Raw genomic sequence first — 20198 nt, 5'->3', positions numbered from 1 at the left:
CTTGGGGGACTGCAGGCACCCTGGTGCCTGGCCTCCAGGAGGCTTCTGAGTTCTTCTGTAACTCTTGGCTGACCTTGCTGACAACCCCGATGACTGATTACTGTCATTTGTTTAGAGGTGACTTTTCGCTATGAAGAGGAGTTCCTTTCTTTCTTGTTTATACTCACCCGAGGTCCTGGATTCCTGGCTGTTACCTGGGCTGTACCCCTTTATTGTTGTGCACATTGTGGTGCTCAGGCTGCCCCAGATCTGACTCATAACAGTTCTTGTTCTGACGCCACTGGCAGGTCCCCAGAACCTAAGGCCCCTCTTCATGCTGACTCAGTACAGTGTTACAGTCCTGGGGTTGCTGTTCCTTTCATGAGGCCTCAAAGTTGTTTTTGATGTGTGTGTGCACGTACATGCTTGCATGAGAGTGAGTATACCCCCCCCCCCCACGTATGGGGTGGATACACTAGAAGTTGACATCTGTTGTCTTCCTCTGTTGCTCTCCATTTTGAAACAAGGTCTCTCACTGAACCTCAAACTCTTCCTTTAGGTTACACTGGCTGACAGTGGAACCCTAGCGACCCTCTTCTGCCTTTCTAGTGCTAGGATCATGGTTGCTCATCACCATGCCCAGCGTTTGTGTGGTGCTAGATCCCTGAATTGAGGTCATCAGGTTTAACATGGTGAGCACTTTGTCTGCTGAGCCATCTCCCCAGCCCCTTGGAAACAGCTTTTAGAAACATGCATCAAGTGCTATGGCCCAGCATACAACTGGGGCTCAACTAAAGAGGTGTTGAATGCAGCTCTTTTTTGGGTTCTTGTATGTAAATCCCTTATGCTTGTACCTGTACCTCCAGTTCCACTGTGGTGGCCCCGGGCTATCTTGTCTCTTCAGAGTTGATATTTCCATGGACAGCAAAGTACTTAGCACCCAGAATGTAAAAAATGATTTGCTCATTTGTTCAACTTTAGAATATTAAAACAACAACAACAACAACAACACATGTCTGTTTTTTGTTTGAAAAAGAAACTCAGTGACCAGAACTCCACATCCTTTGAAGGCATAGGACCAAACCCTGTGTCCAGCGTGCTTCAGAGAGTTCCCACTTCTGTGTGAAACATGGCTCGATCCACGTGTCTATGTTTCATTTCAATGTCTCTCTTCAGACTGGTTCTCATTTGTTGGTCTTCCTTTGTGCATATGGAGCTGAATATGTTCTGTGTGGCAGTGAGCTTTGGAGATTCTCTCCTGCTGACCCTGGCCTTGGGGTTGCTTGTGTGATAGAGCAGGAGTACCCATTCCCTCTGCATTATGCAAGAATGTTCACAGGCATCTTCACTGACTCCTGACATCTACTGGGCCCTGGATGTTTGAAGCTCTTTAACAGTTGACTCTATCAACTAGGCACCCTATAAAGGGAATATGGCAGTATGCCCACTGGGACTTTACTGTGGGAGTAGCCATATGTATGACCTTATAGGGGTTGTGTTGTCTGAGTTACTGTAGGGAAGTGATTTATGTAGAAAAGTTAATATGTATATAAATAATTTTGTTACAATTTCCAAATTTTCATGCATAGAGAGAGGACTATTTTATAGTCCTACTAGCTGGGTCTGGCATGGTAGGTGGTTCCTATAGGCATACTGTGCTAGCAGATTATCTCTTCTTAAAGAGATAAGAAGAGATAATCCAGATAAATCCAGAGCCTCTCTTCCTTCCTAAAGGCTGTTTTTCTGTTGGCATGTTGGACTTGGCTCCAGGCTTTTCCAGAGTTTGTCATAGGAGGGACCATGACTACTAGCTACATATTTACCCACAGGGTCCCCCTCTTTACCTGCTGCTTTCCACACTTTATTGCGCTCATTTACCACACAAGCCTTCCCCAGAGTCGCACCCACTGTGCACTTTTTGCACCTGTACTGGGATCTCTGGTGGGAAGCAGCTTCTGTGTAGCTATCGGGGTTCCTCCTTGTCCCTTGTGCTGTGTGGTGAGTATGTATTATACCCTGCCTGTTGAGAGGTTGCTCTTGGGTGTGGTGGTGTTTTGGTCTAATTTTATCTTAACCCAGATCACCTTCCTGTTGTCCCAACGTTGTTTATTTTCAGGTCCCTGTTGTATCATGCTACTGTCACCCTTGCTGGACTCTGTCCTTTTACCTGGCTGTGTCTGGTCATTGTGCCAGCACCATGCTGCCTCAGGTATAACATCTCAAAATGTACATTTCTGTCCAAAGTCTTTCTTTTTGGAATACTAGTTATGTTGTATATTTTTCTCTGGCCTCTCCCCAACCCCCCACCCTCACCCCCACCCCATTCGCACTATGCCTTTGGGAGGTTTATTTTAAATAGGTGTATATGTGTTTCTGTGTGGGGGCATGTGCATATTTGAGTGCAGATGGAGTCTAGAAGAGAACATTGGATCCCTTGGAACTGGAATTACAGGTGTGAGCTGCCTGATATGGGTGCTGAGCCCCAAGCTTTAGTTTCTGCAAGTCCTCTCTGAATTACTTCTGTAGTGCTTTTCACTGTTGAACAACTCTCCCTTCAGCTCTAGCTACTTCATTATTTAATTCGTTCATTTAGTTTAAAATTTCAAGGATTATAATTATTTTTACTTTATACAGCTCTTTTTTTGGGTGTTTTCGAGACAGAGTTTCTCTGTGTAGTCCTGGCTGTCCTGGAACTCACTCTGAAGACCAGGCTGGCCTCGAACTCAGAAATCCGCCTGCCTCTGCCTCCCAGGTGCTCGGATTAAAGGTGTGCGCCACCACTGCCTGGCTTACAGCTCATTTTTAAATATATAACCACTACTAATATTGGTATTTGTTAGGCACAGTTAAAAATGAGCTTATACACACACACGTGCACGTGCCACACACACATACACTTATACATATCTAATGATTAGTACATATAATCTCATTTACTTCTTCATGTCCCTCCAGGAAAGGTTGGTTGTCATATTCCGTTTTGGCAGATGAGAAGCTGAGGCATAGGGAGTTTGGGAGCTCTCTGGGGCCTGCATAGCTGTTAAGTAGTAACAGGACTGTCTAATAACCTGCTACTGCTTTCCTGGTCCAGTACCTCCTTATGGCTTATTATGATGATTTTTATTCTTAGAACTTTCTGTGGACAGTGTATGTGTTGCTGACACATTCCTCCAGGGGGATTCTGGCATGTTTATACTCGAGTAGTGGCTAAGACACTGCTTAGAACACACCTCAGAGTACATGAACCGAGGATGTCTGTCAGGGCTCACCAGCTGTTCCCAGCAAGATGAGCCCTCAAGGGCACCTTCTCTCTGGATATGCTCCATTCAAGCCAGTGGCAGACTTATGTTTGGCCTTGTCCCCAGATTTGCCTTGCTTTGAACTCCTGTCTCCTGTGACATTCTTTTGTGCCCTCCAAACACATCTTTGCAGGCGATATGGTCATGTTGGCAGGAACAGGGTCCTCTTTCAGGCTTTGCTTTGTCCTCAGTTGGCTGTTGTATGGAGCATTAGTTCTGCTGGAAGCTCTGATGTGACTGAGCAGAGAGCTGGAATAACCTGGGTGCTCAGAGGATTAGCCTGGCCATGCTTGTTAACGCTGGGGACAGCCAGGTGATTCCCAGGTGGACTCCCATATTGCATGTGGCTCATTGAAGGGCTGTAGGTGTAGTCCCTACAACTTGGAGTTTCAAGCCTGGGTTCAGTTCCAAGGAGAAGAGCTGTTCTTGAATTATGAGTATCTCGGGGTCCTTGCCCCAGCCGCTCAGTTCTGAGACAATAAGATCAGTTCCTGGTTACCTCAGAGACATCCCATCTAGTTCTTTTTTCAAGGACTTTTCTTGTTCTCCATATAGAGCATATTTAAACTATGGAATGAATCCAAGTAGAAGCCAGCTTGGTAGAGAGAGACAGGGACAGAGGAGAGCTTCCTTATCCAGTCACCACCCCACTTTCGGGTTCCCCAAAGGTATTTGGGCAGAGATCAAAGGAGGATGTGCCTCAGCCTTCTGGGATAGTCTTCCTTGTAAGCTGCTCCAGGCCACTGTCTCCAGCTTCTTTTCTTCACTGCCTCCCTACAGCAAGCACAGTGGTAGCCTGCCTATAGGCTATCAGTGGGGCTTGCAAGTGGAGTTGGAGCTTGTGACTTCCAGCTCCTGTAGTTGAGGAAGCCTAAAGGGCAGGGGTCCTTCCTGGGTCACCGGGATCCTGCTGGTCCTGAGCCTGTGGCCACTGTCCTAGACTGTTGAAGCCTCTGTTTTGCAACTTGTGTCCAGCTATGGGATAGAGCTCTGCTCACTCTCCTTTTTTCTGTGCTTGTTCTGGTGAGTGCTCTGGAGTTTTGGCACAACAATCATCAACTTCACCCTTAGGGCACTATGCCTGTTTCTGAGTCAGTGTCCATTTTCATAAAGACCAGTGTGAAAGTTTTCACTAGTTGGATATACAAAGAAAAGAGTGGTTTGTCTTTCCTCTGCAGCATAGAACAGATGATGACCAAGAGCCAAGTCCGCCAGCATGCATGCTTGAAAGTGCCATGATAGAAACTTTACCCCTCGCCATACACCCCATAAGTAGCACACAGGGTTGTGTTTAGGATGTAGGGCAATGGGAAGTTTTTGCTTGGATTTTACTGATGACTTGACTCATCAGATGGTTAGGGGGGGGGGGAGGACACATATGAAAGTGTGCCTGCATGTGTGCATGAGTGAACCTTCTGAGTGCCATGTGGGGACTTACCTTGGTGAGCCTGCTCTGGAAAGGTGGGTTGTACTGTCACCTCTGGCTCTGTGTGATGGAGATAAACAGTGGGCAGATGGCCTCCCTTTTGTCTGGCCCTCAGGGTCTGGGGCCCTGGCACTGAAACTCTGGCAGTAGTGCTGAGTGCCCCTCTAAGAAGAGAGTCCTGAGATCCCATCCTTGCTTAGGTGGCATTGCTGCTCTGCCCCTTGGTTGGGCATGGGACAGGTGGCCATTTTCAATGGTGATGCTGTCATGTGACACGAGGCTCATCAGCTGCAGACTCGTTAAGGGGTGAGTTGTTTTTTTTTTTGTTTTGTTTTTGTTTTTGTTTTTGTTTTTGTTTTTTTAGCTTTCCCACAAAGGTCTAATGCCTGAGTGAACTCTAGAACTCCAGCTCTATGAACAGGCCTCTATTCTTTGGGGGCTAAACTAGGGGCCCGAGAGTCCAGTATGAAATGCAAGGAAGAAGAAATGAGAGGCAAGAGACAGATAGGCTGTTCTCTGTCACTGTGGGACTGCCCTTCCCACCCACTGTTGAGGCATTCTCTCGAGGTAGATCCTAATGTTCAAGCAGGTTCCTGGGCTCAGGGTAGCTGACCTATCTTTCAGTGAGTAGGGTTCACTTGCTTTGACAGCTTTCTCTTTTTTGAGCTGCCCCTAGGCTGATAGCTGCATGGGAGCGAGGCCAGCATCAGCAGGCACATGGCAGTAAAGTTGGGGGGAAGTGCAGATAGTTGAATGACCTACGCTCATATTAGCCTCCTGACTGCTCAGGTGTTGCTGAACACATAGAAGGCATTTACACCATGTATTTGTTAGCAGGAAAATACTACCTTGATTAATGGTATAATTAACTGTGTAAGTTAATTTGTGACTTGTCTGAAAGTCTCCTGGCCATGTTATGGGTGTGTCTAGTTTGAAATGCAGAGTACGAATTCAGGGATCATGGACTAGGAGTAGTCTGCCTCTGTTCTAGAGATTAAGTTAGGCCCCTTTCTGTCTTGCCTATTCTCTAGTAGTTCCTTGTCCTTTTGTCTGTGGTACAAGGAACTCCAAGGTGACTGAGTACCTCTGCAAATAAGCTGAGGAGGGCTGTGCCAGTGGGTACAGGGCAGACAAGGTGTGGAGAAGCTCAGGATTCTTGCTGGCAGGACTGCGCCCTCGGGTGGAGATCCACTTATGTAGAAGCTTCTCTTTTGGGCCTCACACAGGTGGAATGGCAGGTGTTTCAGGAACTTTCTGCCCCTGATTCTACTGTGACCCTGTGTGTTAACACCTTCCTGTATACCTCCAAGGCAGAAGACATTTCCAGGTGCAGAAAAATTAAATGTAGGCTAGAGGTCATTTTGTGTGGAGGTAGGAGGAAAGGAAAGAAGGGGCGCTGGTTCACTTACAGGCTGTCTTGAGGCTTGCTTTGCTTGCCCTGGAGACAGGGCACTCCCCTGGGCTCTGAGCAGCCAGCCCAGTGTCTATCCAGTTAGATTGAGTGAATGCTCGTGGCCTGAAGATAAACAATGTCTGGGGCATTCTCTGTGAGTCTTGGGCTGAAACTTTCGTGGCACTCCTCACATCATCTGCTTGTTATGTAATGTGACAACATGGATATGAAATAGAAACCAGATGTCAGGGCAGAGCACTGAGATTCTTCCCAGCAAGCCCGGTGGAGCAGTACTGGAGTTTTCTGCTCTTGGACAAACAGCTTTGGAGGGGCTTCTCAGATTGAACAGAGATCCTAACTGAAGGTAAAATACCTTTGAACTGCTAAGAAACTTTAAGGGATTTCCTGAGTTCTGTTATATAACTGCTCAGTGGTGTTCCCAGTGACTGGTGCTTTGGAATCAGCTTTTAGTATTTGAACTTCTGGGAGACCACTATTCACAGTGCTCCCTCTAACTAGCCAACAGCTTGCTTCTGAAGGGGGTGGATTTAGGAATGAAGTGGGTATACAGTTTGTTGGTACACTTGTTTGTATGTCCCCTGAATGTCCCTGGGGAACATTCATGTGCCTCCACTGTGCACATACAGCCCTGTATAGGGAAGAGAGCTGGCAGGCAGCTCCCAGTGCTCGGGGGTCTTGTTCCGGAGGCTAGGCCTCTGTACTGATGGAGATGGGACTCTCTAGGCTCCGCTTACCATGGTGTGCCTGGACTGGACTTTGAGCACATACCTTTGCCCTTTTGAAATGTGAACTGTTCACCACCTGGGCAGAAAGGTAGCTCCTCTAGTGCTAGGAAGATAGCTGTCCCTAAACAAGGTTGTATTTTTACGGACCAAACACCCGTTGTGTCCCGAGGCCATGTTTGAATTCCTATTAGAAAAATTACCAGAGGCTGCTCTACTTAGTCAGCTGTGCTGTGTCACAGTTGTCAGGGAGCTCAAGGAGAGGGAAAAGGACCCTGGCTATGCTGGCTCTTAAGATTGCAGCCATCTTCCAAGGGATGCCAGGTCTTGCATTATGTGTTAGTGCAGTTTCCTCTGTAATCACACACACACACACACACACACACACACACATACACACACATATATACACACATACATATACATACACACACATACACACATACATACATACACACACACACACACATACACAGACACACACACATACACACACACACACATTGTTCCTTTATAAACCCTGTTTCACAGATGAGGAAAGTGTGGCTCAGAGATTCAGATGCCTTGCTCATATCCTTACATTATATGGCTAGGTAGAGCCATATAATGGGCAGTCTTAGGCTTCTCCCAGCTTCCTGCAGCATGATCATTCTCTTCAGGACTAGAGTTGAGAATAGGGCATGGGGTGTTAGCTGCTGGGTGGTGTGTTCAGTTTGCCGATGAGCTGCAGAAGAAAAAAGGGACAGATCTCTGACACAAGCTGTGATGCATATCTGGGTACACTGTACAATCCAGTACTACTGTTCTTAAGTCCATGTTGGCTGCTTCTAGTCAGTACTTCTTGTGAAAAGAAAATGCAAAACTGTTCTGTTTTGCTCATATGAACCTGGAAAAGGTATGTCCCAACATTGTACAGACTGTAGTGTATTATCATAGGCAGAAAGTTGTCTGAAAAGTAGGGCTTTTTCAAGAATACTCTTTACTATGGGAGCTGCCCTCTGAATCTCAGAAAGTCAGTTAAGATCATGTGAGTTGCTAGAGGTCTGGGCAGGTAAACATGGGAGGCCAGCCACCCTGCAGTATTTGGTCTCTACCCTGTTCTTGTTTCTAAAGCAGCCCATAGTTCCCAGGAGCAGCAGCACAGTTCCCACTTGTCAGAAGGTAGCTACTGTTATTGGCAGAAGCTGTGGGCCCCAGGAGTCTATGTTGGCTGGGTCTCTGTGCTGATCCAGGCATTGAGCCTTTTGTATGTCGGGGTTTCTAGATCCGTGAGCCTGCAAGATAGAACATGTAGAGTCAGAAAGGATAGGTTAGACCTGAGAAAACCATCTGGGTTGCAGTGGCCTCTTCTGGGCTCCCTGGATGCTTAAGGCTGTAAATATGAATGGATTAAAGAGGACAGAGCTGCTTACCATGGCCAATAACTTGTACTTCCTGTTGCCCCTGTTACCATAGGCTCAGGAAAGTGTAGATACATGACCCCTTGCAGCTCTTCAGTCTCTTCCAGAAAGTTCTGTTGGTGAATTGACGTGGCTTGGCTTGGTACAGAGGTAGGTGGGAAATGAGATTGGGTGGCCTTGTAGTTACATGGGATAGTAGGGTTGAGTTTTGACATAACTCAGGTAGTTCTTGTGCTTCGATCACCAGTAGGCCCAGTGGGCTTAGGGCCAGGCTCCTCTGTGTCAGAGGGCTTGTCAGGACCTGTTGGGCAAGTGGGGCCCTGGCATTGAACAGATGCTCATAGCCTGGTGAAGAGCATCTTTTTCCAGCTTTTGGTTTATGTCACAGTCACGAAGGATGACGTGGTTGGTCTGAATTTGGGAACAGGATGGCTTGGCCTGGAAGGAAGTATCTATGTGGCTGGTACCTGACTGGCACTAGATGATAACATCTCAGTGAGGGCTGGAGAGATGGCTCAGTGGTTAAGAGCACTGACTGCTCTTCTAGAGTTCCTGAGTTCAATTCTCAGCAACCATATGGTAGCTTACAGCCATCTGTAATGGGATCTGATGCACTCTTCTGGTGTGTCTGAAGACAGCTACAGTGTACTCATATACATTAAATAAATGTTTTAAAATATTAAAAAAAAACAAACAAACAAAACTTCTCAATGAGAGAGGCCTGGACAGGTGTCTCAAGGGCTTTATGTCCCATCAGGAAAGTTGTGTCTCCAGTTGTGGTTTCTGACTGCTGGACCGGGCTTAGGTTTACGTGCCACCTTCTGGGTTTCTGAAAGTTGAACTGTCTGCCTTCCTAATTTAACAAAGCTGGAGCCCTGAGTGTAGACCTCCTGTTATCAGTGTGCAGTAGCAAGGCAGCCTGTGGCCAGCAGCACTTTGAACTAGCCAGTCATTCAGAAACAAAGCTGAACTGCCTAGGACACTGTGGTGACTTCCACTGTGACATCTAATCATTTGCAGGAAAGGCTCCCTTTCCCTGTTAACAACTTGCCCAGTGAGGGAGAGGGAAGCCTTGTTCCTATACATGGTGGGATGGGAGTAGGGAGGAATATTAGGTACAGGTGAGTGTGTATGTGCATGCGCGAGTGTGTGTGTGTGTTTGTAGTATAGTATTTAAAGTACAAAATTCATTGCTTGCTGCCTACATCTGGCTAGAAGTAAGTTCGTGATTGAATTGAAACTAAGCTGCACATCGACAATTTAAATATAATGAAAAGCCAAACTCAGATCTTATTCTTTCTCTAAATCTAGAAACTTCTAGCACTTGTTCTAACATTCTTATGATAATAGTTCAGAATATTTTATAATGTATAAAAAATTAGGAATAGAAAGTTAGAGAGCCCTTCTTCCCCCTCCTCTTCCTCTTCTTCCTCCCCCTCCTCTTCCTCCAAGGTGGATTCATAAAGAAAGGGGACAAAAGTAGAAACCATGTTGCCACCAGAGTGGCATTCAGGACATTGTCAGCCCCTGAGAAGACACAGACTCTCCAATAAAGTCACACAACTCCACACCAGGCCTAGTGAAGTTGTCAGGGCTAAAGCAATAAGGAGTGCTCTATTCTCTGTCCTGAATGTGTGGAAGTGAGGTTTGCTGCTGTGGCATCCATCAGCGCTCACACAGATCTGCAGACTACCAACAAGAATAAGAACTGCCAAGGTGGTGATGGTGTCTATAGGAAAGTACCAGGCCCACCTGCTTGACCTGGGCCTTGTGGTTGAACTGTAGGGGCCTCAGCATGTGTACTTGACTGAGCTGTGTGTGTTGCTAAGGAGGTCTTAGGCTCCAAGGGGTTTTATATGTTCTTCTGAATATGGTTTTGTTAACTTTAGAATATCACCAGATAAAGTCCTATTCCTCTTGAAAAGTAAGTGTCTGTGTTTTGTGGTTGCTAATCTCTGTCACATGGATCATTTTCCTTTAGAATTTTAGTGGCATTGGAGTGACAGCTTGATTGAAGGCTTCTAACCCCAGGACTCTGGCAAAGTGGCCTTGCCATCTGTGTAGTTTGCTGTTGGTCCCAGGTCCCTGGAAAACAGCATGTCTTTTGAAGAATAACAAGACCTAAACAATGTATTTTGCCAGCTGAGTTTGCAGGATGGTCTTGGGTGTGCTGAATTCTACCTATTGTACTTATGGGTATTCAGGGTTAAATAGGACCCACACTGTTCATCTGCTGCTTCAGATTAATAACTCAAGTATCACTACACCACCAAGCTGGTGTCATGTCATACCTGTGACATGCTCCTTGTAGTCAGGGCTTATTTCATGTGGTCCTTCAAGTAGGGAATAAAAGTATCAGCAACAAGTTTTGCTCCTGTGTGACACACACGCACACAACACACACACATACATACAGAGGCAGCATTGTAGCTGAGGGCTTGTTTGAGTTTTCTGTCTTCATTTTATACATAAGGCTAAACTACTGGTTGGGGTCCACTGATGTAGATGTAGATAGGACACTGGAAATGCAGCCACAGTTCAATTCTAGAGTACCTGCTGGTCTTTCAAGTTTATAGGGAGGGCCTCAAACAGGTTTGATATGGGACCTAGAAGCTAGTCTTTGGGACAGGGCTGGGAGAGATAAGTGGACAAGATGATGGCTTGACTGCCAGTTTTCCACAGGCCACTCAGTGACTGTGTCTGCACAGAACAGGCTGAGGCTGGGGGAAGACAAAATAGTGCTGTGCTCTTTACCAGTGGTCTTGCAGCAAGAGCTTGCTTGGAGCAGGGCCATCTCTGCACACTGTCACCAAGTTACTTGATTTCTTTTATGTAGCTGGAAAGAGGGAAATACCTGCTGAGAACTGTGGGACACTGGGAACGCTACCTCCTGAATTCTCCTCCTTTGTGGGAGAAGCTGCTCCTGTCCACACCTGCTTCTGCCTAAGCCATGGTGGGTGAGGAAGAATGGGAGGTCTCTTTAACCAGCTCTGCTGTTCTTTCCTAGCTTGGCATACCTTATGATTGGCCTAGGAAGATTAATTAGCCACTTTGATTTGAGAAGCCAGATGAGGTTGCTGCTAATTTTGCTTTGCTTTTGACTTTGAAGTGAACTTGTTCAAACTTCCATGGAAACCTCTGCTGCTTCCTTTGGCTGACACTGGTCTAGGTTTTGACCACTGCATGTCTATCACAAACTCTTCTTGGGCAAACTCTTGTCCAAGCAGAATTCGGTTTTGGGTTCCAGCCTCAGGATCCAACAGGAATGAAGGGAAGCTGGAGTTCGGGGTGTTTACTGGCTGATTTGGCAGTGATGATTTTTGGCTAGGGTGTCACTCTTGACTCCTCAGTGAAAGACTGGAAGGCCTAGGAAAGGTTGGTGATCTCAGGCTTAGACACGCCCTCCTTGATATTAGTAGTTTTGTAAGGCTTTTAATGGATGTCCAGTTAACACATCCAGGAGCATGGCAGCAGCTGAAGATGCCTTTCTTGCTTTGCATCACAAAGAAATAAGTCAGTACTTGGGAGGTTGAAGCAGGAGGATCACTGTGAATTTAGGGCCAGCTCAGATTTAAAAAACAAACAAAAAAACAAAGAAGCATCAGGAATAGGGCAACCTTGTGAAAGCCTGATGTAATTCAGCCTGTGTTCTTATCCCAGGCTTGCAGCTCCCTGTGGCAGGTAGGTAATGGTATGGGTTAGGTGTTGCACCCTACTCCAGTCCACTCCTAGAGGAGGAACAGTCCCTGTGGTAAGAAATATTTTCATCCTTTGATGGTGGCAGCTGCCACGTGAGACAATTGACATATCAAGACTTGGGCTGAGGGGAGTTTCCCCTTTCCCAGAGGGGCCTGCAGCAGGTACTTGGAACAGGGAGGCTGACCTCTATGAAGTGACTGCTACCTGTCTCAAAGGCACTGTAAAAAGGCCTTAGTTCCCATCAGCAGACCTGGAAAGGCAGGCTTTGAGGACTGGGTGTTCTTAGCTGGAGCTGAGAAGAGGATCAGGGGTGTATCTTCTCAGATGGGGTGGGCCAAAGAAGACTGAGCTTTTCTCTCCAAGGAGGGCTTGTGTGGACCCCTCGTAGGACTCTGTCATGAGGTAGCATGGGCACAAGTGCACATGGTGAGAAAAACGGACTTCTACACTAGTGAGATGGCTCGGAGAGTAAAGGTACCTGCCACCAAGCCTGACTTGCCTGAGTTTAGTCTTCTGGGCCCACATAGTGGAAGGAGACAACTAACTCTAGGAAGTTGTCCTCTGTTCTCTACATGTGTGCTGTGACACATAGTTAGACACATGCATGCATGCATACACATTTAGGGGGAAAAAAGTGCTTCCTATAGGCCTGCAATAAGTCTTTTAGAGAGAAGGGAAAGGAAGAAAGGAGCAAGCTGGGGAAATTGGTCCCTTTATTCTTATGCTCGTGGGGAGGTGGGAGTTGGAGATGCATCCTTTCTGTGGTGGCTGTTTCCACTTCTGTTTCATGGTCCACAGGAAGACTCTACTCAGCTTCACTCCATTTGGGGAACAGAGTCAAGCACAGCTGGGAATATTTTTCTTACTCACTGAAGGAAGAACAGGGCCTGAGATATAAAGACAACTTTATAAAAGCAGAAGCCTTCTGGTCCTCCAGCCTGGGACTTTGTGGAATTTGAATGTGACTGTAGTTCTACTATCCATGAGGAAACCTCTAACAGGGCGATGCTGAGCTTTTCAAGGGAGGCTAATGTGACTGTAGAACTGAGTTCAGTTCATTTAGCCATCTGTGGCTAGTGGCTGCCCACAGAGCTGCTGTGGGGCAGCCAGGGCTAGAGTTGGCAGGTTCTTCATGTGCTTATTTGAGTGTAAGGACTTCATCCATTTGAAATTCCCAAATAGGGTGAAAACAATGATCCTGGGTCAACTGCAGTCATCATGGGTTCTGGGACCCTTCTTAGAGCCATATGAATGACAGCCCAAGCACTGCGTGTGCTCGCTGTTCTGAGATCACTGAGACAATATAGAGCAGATAGAAATGTCTGGGTGGGCTTCAGGGGAGGCTGCACAGCAGACACTTATCACTTGTCTCACCTGCTTCTCCCTAGTTTTTGCTTTCTCCTCATCTGCTGGATCCCCAGCTGTTTCTGCAGGCTGTCAGCCTGTGTCTCAGTGCTTGGACTAGGATGGTGTACCCTCTCATTTCTCATGGCAGACCAGGACAGGAAACTGGCCCTGAAGTGAGTAACCTGGCCAGGCTTGGTGTGGTGTCTGGAAGTCAGCAGAGTCGGCAGAAGATGGGACCCACCCAAATGGCCTTTTCTACCAAGTCATGCCTGTTTGTGTGGGTGCTGTTGAGACTTGCTTGGCCCCTAAGTAGCTCTCAGCTACTGACATATTAACCATTACTATAAACTAGCATGTGTCACCTGTGCACCTGTAGTACCTGTTTCCTCCTTGTGCTGTTACACGTTTACATGCTGAGTCAGATCATTGGAGTATTCTGTTGAGTGTGAGGTAAACATCATTGACTTCATACTATTTGTATTAAGCATCCCAAAGTGTCCCTGTACTGAGGTGCTTTTGCTTGGCACTTGTCTTTCTGCAGCAGCTTTTCACAAGGAAAAGCCTAATAAATGAAAAGCCTGTAATACAGGGAGGCCCTTTACTTTAGTGTATGTTGACCTAGGGGAAAGCTCATGGTGTCAGGTACCATCCCATTCCTGAGTCTGAGGATCTGAAGCAAGAGGCCTGGTAGAAGAAGAGGACACTCTAGGTGTCCATTCTGAAGGAAAGTGCTGCACACTGTAAAGTGCAGCCAGGCTCTGAGTGATGCTTGTCATTAAAGTTTTTATCAGTGTCAGTGCCATTCTAGTGTCGGCCACAGGGCACCTGCAAGAGTTCTACACCGTGGGCCCAGATGCAGGAGCTTTTTTACCTGTGGCACATGTTCTGTCTGGAGCCTGAAGTAAGGTTGCTGAGGTGATGACCTCTGAGGGGTTGCAAAGACTTTGTAAGGAAATCCACATAGTACACTTAGCCTTTGTCAAGTGATGGTGGTACTTGTGACAACTAGGATTGCTGGGACTCTAGAAGGTTACAGGGTAATAAAACTTGTTCCAAGCCTTCCTGGAGATGCGAAGGTTCCAGTGTGTAGCGGGGTTGGTCTCTGCCTGTGTTTTAGCCCCTGTGATGCCCAGTGGTCTGACCTCCTCAGATAAGCTGTGGATTGTCAAAGGGGTCTGGCCCAGTCAGATGTGAAGCCTAGATTCAATCTGTCTCTTCTCAGGAGAGACCCAAATGTTTCTGTCTTGTTCCTGAACGTTTCATGAATAGGCTTGCTTTGGGGGACGGGGTGGGGGTGGGGTAACTCTGTCTCAGTCCCTAACATCTTTGTTGTGTGAAACACATTTTTCCATCATGATTGCAACAGGCAAAAGAATACACCAGTGACTGATTTCAGGTAGAATGCTACCTTGAAATTAGTGTCTATGTCCCACAGCATGGCCTTGTGTGCCTGAGACCGTGGTGGTATGTGCCTCTGTGGCAGTGTGATCTGATGGAACTGAGGACTTGTAGCATGGACTCGCCTTGATCAGTTTGAGGAACACCACTGGCCTCTGTGTCTAGAAGCTTTGATGTTACTTCTAGGTCACTGTTTCCTTTTTGTGTTTGTGGTCTTCTGTGTGTTTCTACCCTGTGCTTGGTAGGGCTGTGCAAGGGAGGTTGATGGTATGGGTTTCTGGGAGGTCTTGGGAACGTTTTAAGCTAGGACAGTAATTTAGTGATGGATTGATCTTTGACACTTGGGGTGCTGCTAGTGTGGCCAGCACTCATACTACTTTGTTAGCAGTGAACAGAGCTAAGGGGCCTACCTATCACATGGTATGGTAGTCTCCTTGTGTTTACCCGGCAAGACCAGTTTTCTTAAGGACATCTTAGCTCAGCAAGGTTTCACAGTGCCTTTGAACACATGGTACCTGAGCCAGAGTCTAGATTTGAACTGTGCACTCTCCCTCTGTCTCAGTGACATAATACAGAGATCAAGGTTATGTTTGCAGGTAGTTTAGTGGCATATTACTGCCAAACAAGCAAGGTGGGCTCTTTTCAACGGGGAATCTACTTTGGGGGACCTATTCCACATAGTGATTGTGGTGGCATCTGGACAGGCTGCAGACACTCCCGGTCTTGTGCCTGGTGCTCATGGGAGATGTTGGGTCTTGAGTATACCTCATTGTCTCTTTCTAGTTTCTGATTGCATCAGAGCTGCATAGAACAGCCCAGTGGGACTAGAGGGTGACTACTGCACTTGTCTTGTGACCCTCTGTGTGACCCTGACCGATGCCAAGAAAGGACATAGGCCAGCTCTTATTGGCATAAAGTGTCATTCCTGTTGTTCTTTATATAAAAATTAACAGGAATGGGAATTGTATTATTTTCTCCTATAAGCAGGGAACATCTTTTGGAAGCCATTTCCATGTCTGTTGATGTTTTTGGCAGAAATAGTGAAATAATGAATGTCAAGGAATTAGAGACAATAGTTCTAAGATTGTGTGCCTCACATAGGCCTAGTGAATGAGTATGATCACCAACCCAGTGCTGAGCAAATTAACCTGCTACCCACGTTTCCTGGGCTGAGGCTAAAGCCATGTCTTAGGCCTCTCAGACACTTGGCATCAGAGCCTAGAATGGAGAACAAGCAGCACCCTGTCCATCCCTATCCCTAAGCACCTTTAGGCCTTAGTTCAGTGATTTATCTTTGAGGGAAACGAGCAGAAGTGATAATAAGATGAACGTGTAGTCCTTAACAAGCAGAAAACAAAACAGTGCAGATTCTTTTAAATGCCAGCCAGCCTTGTGACCCTGATCTAAAGTGGCCCTGAAACAGGAAATGTTATGGGGTGACCTTTAAAATCAAGCATTGGCATGCAGCTAGCTGTCAGCATCTAAGAAAAGGGAGACTGCAACTCCTGAAGACAGGCAAAGCAGAGACTTGGGGGTTGGGGCACTGAACTCTGGGGCTGTTAGCAGCACATACTGCCTTGATACTGAAGTGAATCTGTGCATGCTTGCACGTTTTGGTGTTGGGGAAAATTCCACTTTTTGTTAGTATAGGTCCTGCTGCTAGTCTGTTTGCATAGACTCTGGAAGTTAGCCTGTCTCTTGATTGGAGACCTTGGATCTCTGAGGCTCAGTGTTCCTCATCCATAAAATGGGATGCCTGTCTCTTGGGCTCTTCTGGTGCTTACTAGACTATCACAGTTAGCCTTCCTGCTTGTTGACCACAGTTGTCATCTCTTACCTTGGTGGAGACACTTTTATTTCAGAAGCAAAGTGAAGCTCAGACTGGACACAAACAGGTCAGAAATGCTTGGAGAGGCAGGGGCTGGGTAACAAATACTGAATTGATAGTGAGCTGGTACAGAGCCCATGACTGTGAATAGTCATCCTTGTTTACAAAGCAGGATGTGTCATTTTACAAAGAATAGAAACCTGTGAAGAAAGTTGATGTGGTACATACCTGTGGTACTAATAATAGATAGATTGTGACTTCGATTAGGTAGCATGGCCCTGTCTCCTCTCACATTTATCCTTCCTCCCCCTGCCCCTGAAATAGCTGGAGATGACTCTCAATGGTGGCATGCTTGCCCTTTAGCCTCAAAGCCTTGGCTTCCACCCCAGAACCAGAGTAAAACAAAGCCCAAGCAACTATGAAGGTATGGAAAGAAACCCTTTGCTTCCTTCACCAAGGCCCTGGCTTAGTTTTCTGTCCAGCCTGGGCCAGCCTGTGTGGTGTATCACTGTCCCACACCACATGAAGCATGCCTGTCACAGGCTGCTTGCTCTCCTCTACCCTTAACATTCATTCGTGCCTCTGCTTTCCTCCTCCTCCTCTTCTCTCCCCCCTTCCCCCCCCCCCCCCCCCCCCCCCCCCCCCCCCCCCCCCCCCCCCCTCCCCCTCCCCCCCCCCCCCCCCCTCTCCCGACATGGCCACCTCCTGCCTGCCCTGGTAGCTAAGTAGTGTCCTGATTGCTATCATCCTGTCCCTGCTTCCAGACAACTCTGCCCACAAAGTAGATAGGATTGCTTATATATCTTCTTTTGCAAGTTGTTCTTCCAAAAACTGACATTACCCATTCCCCTATAATGATGAGATGGGCCTCATGTTGCTCCTCCCTCTCGGTCCTCTGGCTTGAAGTGTCACCCTCTTCTGAAGGGGAGGTACCTGTGTGGTGAACTTGGTCCTCCATGACCTCTTGGATAATAACATGAAGGGTACTTGTATTTGGACATCAGTGTGACCTGACCTACTGTACTTGGCGTGCTTGCCAAAGTGTGTTGTTTTATTTGAGAATCAGCAGCTCCTGTAGGATGATTGGGAGACAGGCTGGTGATGAGGAAGGGTGGCTTGGCTCCCTCTATAGACATTTCTGTGGGTGGTTTGCTATATTTTTTCTTATGGCATTTGAAGTCGTCTCTCAGCGTTTACCCCCAGCAGGTGCTTATTAGTAAATGCCCATTGCCTTGGTTTCCACCAGGAAGGAAGAAAGGAGGGCAAATTTGCTGCCTCTGGGGTTTTCAAGCCAACCACTTAGTGTTCATGGAGCATAGGCCAGTATCTCAGTGTGGGCCTTGAGTGGATCCAGAGAGAAGACAAATAGAACAACCTGGGCAGCAGCTACAAGACACCAGAAGGCCTGAGTTCTCCCTGCTCCTCAGTTCCTCGGGGTAGCCAGGGTCTGGCCTTCATGCTTTTCTGCAGTCCAGCCTTGTGTCTTCACTCCTTGGGCTCGACTGTGCCATGTTTATTAATCTTTGGGTTGGGCGCTTTATTTCTAAAAGTGAGTTTTCTGCAAGATGCTTAAAATTCTTCACTAACATTGGGAAAGGATCAGGTCTTAGCCAAACTTCAGGGAAGGGAATCTCCATCATTCTAAGGACAGCTACTATATCGAAATCCTGGGACCCTAAAGTTCAAAAGTCATCTGGCCTCTGCTATTTCAAGGACTCCAAATTCCATAGATCTCAGTCCCTTCATAGGCCTCTGTTGGGGGTGGGGTTGGAGGCTCTGGGCTCCTTCAACCCCCAGGCTAGTGGCTATTCCTGGTATATTACTGTAGGGATGCTTAGTTGCATGTTCTGTAAAGTAAGGCTATATACATCTAATGGGGCTTACTGTTTATTGTGATGTGATCATTTAAAGTTACCGACTTCGTGCCTGCCAGAGAGCTGGAATGGGGCTTGCCTGTGGGGTGCTATTTGGTCCCTTGTAGGCTTTTTTTTTTTAAACAAACAAAAAACAGTTAAAGGTTTTTGTGAAAGATGGCCTCACTGGCTGTCTTCTATTCTGCCTTCTTCCTCTAAAAGGAAAAAAAACAGAGAGAGAAATAAAATTTTCTTTCTCTGGTCCAATGGCTGTGCCTGTGATCACTGGTCACTGGACCTGACTTCACTCATTACTTTGTTTAAATCCCCAGATAGACTTTGATTTGCTTTTCTGGAATAAAGATAGGTGATTTTAAATAAAGTTTTGGTAGGTCTCTGTTTCCAGGCTCTATGCCTGTCCGCTGTGGTACAAGGCTCTTGTAGTGCATCTGGGTCACTGCCCCCAGTCGATCAGATTCTTGGATTCTCTTGGCCCCTGCCTCAAGGACGTCTGTGTTTATGGGGTTGCTATTCTCTCTCAGAAGCTCTCAAAAGCCTTTGCGTCACACGTCCAGCAAACAACAAATGCTGGCCAGAGGTTGTGTTCTCACCCAGAGCACTGCGCCAGAGAACTCTGCTTTCTTTGGAGCCAGGACTGGATGAACCTGGACCTCAATGCCTGTGGACCAGACCAAAGACAGCACTTGGTGCTCCTTGACAGGCAGTGCACAGGGTCACCTGAACTGTTGACACTCTTATACTGCACCCAGGTTCCCAGCCACCAGGGGCCAGACCTGTCTCTGTGTCCCCACTTCTTTCAGAAAGCTGAAGTTCCAATCCCTCCCACCCCCAGCCAGGCTTTTGCCCCAACAGCAGTGTCCTACCCTGATCTGCTGCCAGGCTGCAGACAAAAGCCTGATCAGTAGTCATGAGCTCTTGAGAACAAACATTCCTTCTTCTGGGAGGGCAAGGCCTACTAACTCTTTTGAGTCTCACCCTTTCTCTAGAAGGTGCTAGTGGACATTTAAGATCTTCCTTGATATCTTCCAACTGGGGACGTCGAGTAACCAGATGAAAAGCACCCACACAGATAGCTCTAGTACACCCACTGCCAAAAAGGGCTACGAAGCAGAGATTACCCTAAATTAGGAAGATGATTGTTGCTGTGTTAATTGTATGCTGTCTTCTAAAGCTGTTTTTGTATTCTAGGCCCTGGCAGCAGGCTGGCTGTGGGTTTTCCCATGAGGTATTACATACTGGCACCCGCACAGCCCCAGTTCAGGGAGGGGAGTATGTGCCTGTTTCCAGAGCCACCCAGCTCCCTAGTCTCTCTAGGTGATGAGCTGACCATCTTTCTTTGTATTTTTAGACAGGTTTCATGCTGTTGTGCAGGCTAGCCTTGAACTTTGAACCCTTCTGACAGTAGTTGGGATTGTAAGCATATAATACTGCACAAGGCTTTATTTAACTTTATTAAAATCTCACTCCAGTCTGCTCTGGTCTTCTCAGTGCCCCGCCCCCACACAGGTCTTTATCACAGGAGATGCAAACAAACACCCTTCTATTTTCAGTGTGCCCGTCGTCAGTGTCACAGCTGTTGCGGCTTGTCTTGTTGGCCAGGAAGGCAGTCCTTGGCCCTGCAGCTGGCCCTGGAAGCACACACTTGGCCTGGCCAGCCTGGGCCAGTCATGGCAGGCCAGGATGACTTGCAAGTCCGTTCCCTGCCTTGGTTCTTGGCTTTCTCACAAAACTCCTAGGTCCTTGTGTTGGTGATCCTTGTGTTCCATTGCACAAGGCCCAGGGAGCCTGTGCAGCTGTGTCCTTTGTTAGTAG

General features: G+C 47.1%; 1 protein-coding gene across 9 annotated transcripts in view; it reads left to right on the top strand.

Moving 5' to 3' along the window:
* Hdac4 (histone deacetylase 4) overlaps nt 1–20198 on the top strand; it is a 242442-nt gene that overhangs the window by 59132 nt on the left and 163112 nt on the right. Inside the window, exon 1 of one of the 9 annotated variants that reach the window (XM_029480625.1) lies at nt 5697–6461. The exons of the other annotated variants lie outside the window; for them this stretch is intronic. The gene's annotated coding sequence lies outside the window, so the exon portion shown is untranslated. Of the gene's footprint in view, nt 1–5696; nt 6462–20198 lie in introns of those variants that run through there. 9 annotated transcript variants of the gene reach the window in all.

Source organism: Mus caroli, chromosome 1, assembly GCF_900094665.2.
Source record: "Mus caroli chromosome 1, CAROLI_EIJ_v1.1, whole genome shotgun sequence".
Classification (NCBI taxonomy): domain Eukaryota; kingdom Metazoa; phylum Chordata; class Mammalia; order Rodentia; family Muridae; genus Mus; species Mus caroli.
The sequence above is the reverse complement of the archived record's forward strand: the minus strand, read 5'-3'. Positions and strand labels throughout refer to the sequence as shown.